The sequence below is a fragment of the Arachis hypogaea genome, chromosome 11 (genome assembly GCF_003086295.3).
Source record: "Arachis hypogaea cultivar Tifrunner chromosome 11, arahy.Tifrunner.gnm2.J5K5, whole genome shotgun sequence".
Taxonomy (NCBI): Eukaryota; Viridiplantae; Streptophyta; class Magnoliopsida; order Fabales; family Fabaceae; genus Arachis; species Arachis hypogaea.
This window is the reverse complement of record NC_092046.1, coordinates 38,860,556-38,868,487: the sequence shown is the minus strand read 5'-3', so window position 1 is coordinate 38,868,487 and position 7,932 is coordinate 38,860,556.

The window sequence follows — 7,932 nt, the reverse complement described above, 5'->3', positions numbered from 1 at the left end:
CTTTTTCTGCTTGCTTTTTCTTTTTCTTTCTATTTTTTTTTCGCCTATTTTTTTTTTTTTTTGCAAGCTTTGTTCTTTGCTGCTTTTTCTTGCTTCAAGAATCATTTTTATGATTTTTCAGATTATCAAATAACATGTCTCCTAGTCATCATTCTTTCAAGAGCCAACATATTTAACATTCTTAAACAACAACTTCAAAAGACATATGCACTGTTCAAGCATACATTCAGAAAACAAGAAGCATTGTCACCACATCAATATAATTAAACTAAGTTCAAGGATAAATTCGAAACTCATGTACTTCTTGTTCTTTTGAATTAAAATATTTTTTTTTTAAGAAAGGTGATGGATTCATAGGACATTTATAACTTTAAGACATAGTTACTACTACTAATGATCATGTAATGAAGACACAAACATAGATAAGCACATAACATAGAAAACGAAAAACAGAGAGAGTAAGAACAAGGAATGAGTCCACCTTAGTGATGTCCTTGAGCTCTTCTATGTCTCTTCCTTGTCTTTGCTGCTCCTCCTTCATTGCTTTTAGATCTTCTCTGATTTCATGAAGGATGATGGAGTGCTCTTGATGTTCCACCCTTAGTTGCTTCCAATAATTGTGTGGAAGAAAATGTATCCCCTGAGGTATCTCAGGGATCTCTTGATTTGCAGTCAAATGTTCTACCACTGAGCTATAGACCCTTGATGGAAGCTTTTGTCTTCCCTTTCCTCTTTCTAGAGGTTTCTCTGGCCTTAGGTGCCATCAATGGTTATGGAAAAAACAAAAAAGCTATGCTTTTACCACACCAAACTTAGAATGTTGCTCGCCCTCGAGCAAAAGAAGAAAGAATAGAAGAAGAAGAGGATATGGAGGAGAAGGATGGCTGTGTGTATTCGGCCATATGGGTGGGATTGGGTGGGGAAGAGATGTTGAATTTTTGAAGGTAAGTGGGTGTATGGATGTGAGTGGTAAATGGAAAACAGAAGGGATGATCATGAATGGAAAGAGAGATGATGAGGTAGGTGGGGATCCTGTGGGGTCCACAGATCCTGGGATGATCCTGTGGGGTCCACAGATCCTGAGGTGTCAAGGCATTTACATCCCTGCACCAAATTAGGCATGTAAAATGCCTTTGCACACAACTCTGGGCGTTCAGCGCCAGGTTGGTGCCCATTTTGGGCGTTCAACGCCCATTTGCTGCCATTTCTGGCGTTGAACGCCAGAACCATGCTTGTTCTGGGCGTTCAGCGCCAGGATGCTCCCATTCTGGGCGTTCAGCGCCAGAACCATGCTCTGTTCTGGCGTTTGAATGCCAGACAGATGCTCCTCCAGGGTGTGATTTTTCTTCTGCTGTTTTTGATTCCGTTTTCAATTTTTATATTTATTTTGTGACTCCTCATGATCATGAACCTATAAAGACACATAACTAAGAAAAATATAGTTAGATAAATAAACATTGGGTTGCCTCCCAACAAGCGCTTCTTTAATGTCAATAGCTTGACAGTGGGCTCTCATGGAGCCTCACAGATGTGCAGAGCTTTGTTGAGACTCTCCAACACCAAACTTAGAGTTTGGATATGGGAGTTCAACACCAAACTTAGAGTTTGGTTGTGGCCTCCCAACACCAAACTTGGAGTTTGACTGTGGGGGCTCTGGTTGACTCTGCTTGGAGAGAAGCTTTTTCTGCTTCCTCTCCATGGTTACAGAGGGAGATCCTTGAGTTTTAAATACAAGGGAGTTCTCATTCCATTGAAGGAATATTTCACCTCTGTCAACATCAATCACAGCTCTTGCTGTGGCCAGGAAAGGTCTTCCTAGGATGATGGATTCATCCTCTTCCTTTCCAGTATCCAGGACTATGAAATCAGCAGGGATGTAAAGGCCTTCAACCTTTACTAGCACGTCCTCTACTTGTCCATAAGCCTGTTTTCTTGAGCTGTCTGCCATCTCTAATGAGATTTTAGCAGCTTGCACCCCATAGATTCCCAGTTTCTCTATTACAGAGAGGGACATGAGGTTTATTCCTGAACCAAGGTCACACAGAGCCTTAAAGATCATGGTGCCTATGGTACAGGGTATTATGAACTTTCCAGGATCCTGTCTCTTCTGAGGCAATGTCAGTTGATCCAGATCACTTAGTTCATTGATGAACAAGGGAGGTTCAACTTCCCAAGCATCAATGCCAAATAATTTGGCATTCAGCTTCATGATTGCACCAAGAAACTTGGCAGTTTGCTCTTCAGTGACATCCTCATTCTCTTCAGAAGAGGAATACTCATCAGAGCTCATGAAGGGTATAAGGAGGTTCAATGGAATCTCTATGGTCTCTAGATGAGCCTCAGAGTCCTTTGGTTCCTCAGAGGGAAGCTCCTTATTGATCACTGGATGTCCCAGGAGGTCTTCCTCCTTGGGATTCACGTCCTCTCCTCTCCTCACAGGTTCGGCCATGGCGCTTATGTCAATGGCCTTGCACTCTCCTTTTGGGTTCTCTTCTGTATTGCTTGGGAGAGTACTAGGAGGGATTTCAGTGATCCTTTTACTCAGCTTATCCCATGAGTTCAGGCTATTCTTAGGTTGAGAATCCAACCAGAGTCTAGCTCTGTCTCTTACAGCAAAAAGGGAAAAGCATGAGCCTGTAGACTTTAGGATCTACTCCATTAGTCTTTACAGTATCACATATCTGCAAGAATTCAGTTAAGAACTGAAAAGGGTCTTCAGATGGAAGTCCATGAAACTTGCAGTTCTGCTGCATCAGAGAAACTAATTGAGGTTTCAGCTCAAAGTTGTTTGCTCCAATCGCAGGAATGGAGATGCTTCTTCCATGTAAATTGGAATTAGGTGCAGTAAAGTCACCAAGCATTCTCCTGGCATTATTATTATTTTCAGCTGCCATTTTCTTTTCTTGTTTGATAATTTCTGACAGGTGCTTGCTGGTTTGTTGTAATTCAGCTTCTCTTAGTTTCCTCTTTAGAGTCCTTTCAGGTTCTGGATCTGCTTCAACAAGAATGTTCTTGTCCTTGCTCCTGCTCATATGACAAAGAAGAGGGCGCAGAAAAATAATAATAATAATAGATATCCTCTTTTTTTTTTTTTGAGTGAGGGAGAGATGTTAGTGGATGAATAAACAAATAGAATAAGGTGAGAGAGGGGAAATTTCGAAAATAATTTTTGAAAAAGAGTTAGTGATTTTTGAAAATAGTTTTTGAAAAAGGTTAGTAATTTTTCGAAAAAATTTTAAAATAAAAATAAAAATAATTAGTTAAAAAGAAATTTTTTTTTTTTGAAAAGGAGGGAAGATATTTTCGAAAATTAGAGAGAGAGAGTTAGTTAGGTAGTTTTGAAAAAGTTAAGAAACAAACAAAAAGTTAGTTAGTTAGTTGAAACAAATTTTGAAAAGATAAGAAGTTAGGAAGTTAGAAAAGATATTTTGAAAAAGATAAGATGAGAAGATATTTTTGAAAAGATATGATAGAAATTAGTTTTGAAAAAGATTTGATTTTTAAAATCACAATTAATGACTTGATTCACAAGAAATCACAAGATATGATTCTAGGACTTAAAGTTTGAATCTTTCTTAACAAGCAAGTAACAAACTTAAAATTTTTGAATCAAAACATTAATTGACTATGGTATTTTCGAAAATTTTATATAAAAATGAGAAAAAGATTTTTGAAAATTATTTTTGGAATTTTCGAAAATAACCAAGAATTTTGAAAAAGATTTGATTTTTGAAAAAGATTTTGAAAAAGATAAGATTTTCAAATTGAAAATTTGATTTGACTCATGAGAAACAATTTGATTTTAAAAATTTTTGAAAAAGTCAACTCAAATTTTCGAATTTGATGAGAGAAAAAGGGAAAGATATTTTTTTTTATTTTTGAATTTTTATGATGAGAGAGAAAAACAAGAAAAATGATGCAATGCATGGCAATTTTAGATCAAAATTATGAATGTGTGCAAGAATGCTATGAATGTCAAGATGAACACCAAGAACACTGTGAATGTCAAGATGAACATCAAGAACATATTTTTGAAAAATTTTTAATGCAAAGAAAACATGCAAGACACCAAACTTAGAATTCTTTAATGCTTAGACACTAAGAATTCAAGAATGCATATGATAAACATGAAAAGACACAAAACAAAAAATCATCAAGATCAAACAAGAAGACTTACCAAGAACATCTTGAAGATCATGAAGAACACTATGAATGCATGAAATTTTCGAAAAATGCAAGATGCATATGCAATTGACACCAAACTTATGATATGACTCAAGACTCAAACAAGAAACATGAAATATTTTTTATTTTTATGATTTTCTAATTTTTTTTTGTATTTTCTTTTAATTAATTTTTTTTTTCGAAAATTATTGTGAAAATTAAAAAATAAGGATTCCAAAATTTTTAATATGAATTCTAGGAATCTTGCCATGTTAGTCTTAAAGCTCCAATCAAAGGGTCAGGCATGGCTTAATAGCCAGCCAAGCTTCAACATATAATTACATGGACTGGAGTGATTAGTTGAATACCAATCCCAAAGCAGTTTGGGTATGGCTTTACAGCCAGATAGGATTCAACATGTTTCATGAAACACTAGAATTCATTCTTAAAAATCCTGAAGAAAAAAATATATTTTTTTTTTCGAAAACAAAGGAGAAAATTTTGAAATATTTTTGAAAAATTTTTGAAAACAAAACAAAAAGAAAATTACCTAATCTGAGCAACAAGATGAACCGTCAGTTGTCCAAACTCGAACAATCCCCGGCAACGGCGCCAAAAACTTGGTGCACGAAATTGTGATCTCCAGGCTCGAACAAATCCTGGTAATGGCTCCAAAGCTTGGTGCTCTGATCTTAATTCATAATTGTCACAACTTCGATAAAACTAACCAGCAAGTGCACTGGGTCGTCCAAGTAATACCTTACGTGAGTAAGGGTCGAATCCCACGGAGATTGTTGGTATGAAGCAAGCTATGGTCACCTTGTAAATCTCAGTCAGGCGGATATAAAGTGATAATGGTGTTTTCGAATATTATATAATAAAATAGGGATAGAGATACTTATGTAAATCATTGGTAGGAATTTCAGATAAGCGAATGGAGATGCTTTTCGTTCCTCTGAACCTCTGCTTTCCTGCTATCTTCATCCAATCAGTCTTACTCCTTTCCATGGCTGGCTTTATGTGATACATCACCACTGTCAATGGCTACTTTCGGTCATCTCACGGGAAAATGATCCAATGCCCTGTCACGGCACGGCTAATCGTCTGGAGGCATCACCCTTGTCAATGGCTTCATCTTATCCTCTCAGTGAATAATATGCTCACACACCCTGTCACGGCACGGCTATTCATCTGTCGGTTCTCGATCATGCTGGAATAGGATTTACTATCCTTTTGCGTCTGTCACTAACGCCCTGCAATCGCGAGTTAGGAGCTCGTCACAGTCATTCAATCATTGAATCCTACTTGGAATACCACAGACAAGGTTTAGACTTTCCGGATTCTCTTGAATGCCGCCATCATTCTAGCTTACGCCACGAAGATTCCGGTTAGGAGATCTAAGAGATACTCATTCTAGCTTATTTCATGTAGAACGGAAGTGTTTGTCAGGCACGCGTTCATAAGGGAGAAGGATGATGAGCGTCACACATAATCATCACCTTCATCACGTTCTTGGGTGCGAATGGATATCTTAGAAGAGAAATAAGAAGAATTGAATAGAAAACAGTAGTACTTTGCATTAATCTTTGAGGAACAGCAGAGCTCCACACCTTAATCTATGGAGTGTAGAAACTCTACCGTTAAAAATACATAAGTGAAGGTCCAGGCATGGCCGAGATGGCCAGCCCCCTAAAACGTGATCAAAGGATCATAAGGTAATCCAAAGATGCCTAATACAATAGTAAGAGGTCCTATTTATAATAAACTAGCTACTAGGGTTTACATGAGTAAGTATTTGATGTATAAATCCACTTCCGGGGCCCACTTGGTGTGTGTTTGGGCTGAGCTTAAGTGTTGCACGTGCAGAGGCCATTTGTGGAGTTGAACGCCAGTTTTTATGCCAGTTTGGGCGTTCAACTCTGGTTTTGGATCCTTTTCTGGCGCTGGACGCCAGATTTGGGCAGAGAGCTGGTGTTGAACGCCAGTTTACGTCGTCAATTCTTGGCCAAAGTATGGACTATTATATATTTCTGGAAAGCCCTGGATGTTTACTTTCCAACGCAATTGGAAGCGCGCCATTTCGAGTTCTGTAGCTCCAGAAAATCCACTTTAAGTGCAGGGAGGTCAGAATCCAACAGCATCAGCAGTCCTTTTTCAACCTCTGAATCTGATTTCTGCTCAAGTCCCTCAATTTCAGCCAGAAAATACCTGAAATCACAGAAAAACACACAAACTCATAGTAAAGTCCAGAAATGTGAATTTAACACAAAATCTATTAAAAATATCCCTAAAAGTAACTAGATCCTACTAAAAACATACTAAAAACAATGTCAAAAAGCGTATAAATTATCCGCTCATCAGCTTCCCGAGCACAGGGGGTGCTGCTAGGATTTCTTTGAAATGGTTGAATGCCTCCTCACACGCAGGAGTCCATTCAAACGCTATTCCCTTCTTCATCAGGTTGAAGAAGGGTAGGGCCTTTGCTGCCGATGCACCGAGGAATCGGGACAACGCGGTGAGCCTTCCCGCCAGCCGCTGAACATCTTTGATGCAACCCGGACTCCTCATTTGGAGTATTGCTTGGCACTTTTCGGGGTTGGCTTCCACTCCCCTTTGGGTTATCATGAACCCCAGGAACTTTCTGGCCTACATGGCAAAGGCGTACTTAAGCGGGTTGAGCCTCATGCCGTGTTGTCGGAGGGATGTGAACACATTCTCTAGGTCGCTTAGAAGGTCATCAGGTCAGGCGGTCTTCGCAAGGATATCATCCACGTAGACTTCTACCGTTTTGCCGATAAGATCGCTGAATATTTTGTTCATCAGCCTCTGGTACGTCGCCCCCGCGTTTTTCAGGCCAAAAGGCATCACCTTGTAGCAGTAGGTCCCTCCTGGCGTTATGAACATCGTTTTATCCTCAACTGGCCAGTGCATCGGTATTTGGTTGTAGCCGGAGTAGGCGTCTATGAAGCTCAGATACCGGTACCCCGCGGCCGCGTCAACGAGTGCATCAATGTTGGGGAGGGGATAGCAGTCCTTGGGACATGCTTTGTTGAGATCAGAGTAGTCTACACACATCCTCCATCTCCCATTGTGCTTTTTTACCAGGACCACATTTGACAACCAGGTAGAATAGTCTAGTTCCCGGATAAACCCTACTTCAAAGAGGCTGGCCGTTTGTCTGGCCACTTCCTCTGCCCTTTCCTGAGACATTTTTCTTCTCCTTTGAGCCACTGGTTTGGCTTCTGGCCTGATGGCTAGGCGGTGTGACATGAGTCCGGGGTCTATCCCCGGCATATCGGCAAGTATCCAGGTAAACAAATCGCCATTGGCTCTAATCATTTCCATCAAGGGCTCTTTTAATTCATGGGGGAGGTTTCTATTCACGAACGTGAACTTGTCCTCCGTGTTCCCGACCCTAAACTTTTCCAGGTCCCCCTCTGGTTCGGGCCTGGGCTTGTCGTCAATTCTGGCATCCAAGTTAGCGAGAAATACCCCCGATGCTTCCTTAGATTTCTTTCTTAACGAGAGACTGGCGTTGTCGCAAGTGACTGCCATTTCCAGGTCTCCCCTCACAGATCCTACTGACCCCTCTTCAGTTATGAACTTCATTACCAACATCCTTGTGCTGATGATTTCTCCTAGGTCGTTGATGGTCTTTCTCCCCAGGATGATGTTGTAGGCGGTAGAGTCTCGTAGGATCATGAACTCCGCCATTATCGTTATTCTCCCCTGGCCTTGTCCCAATGAGGTCGGCAGGGTGATTATGCC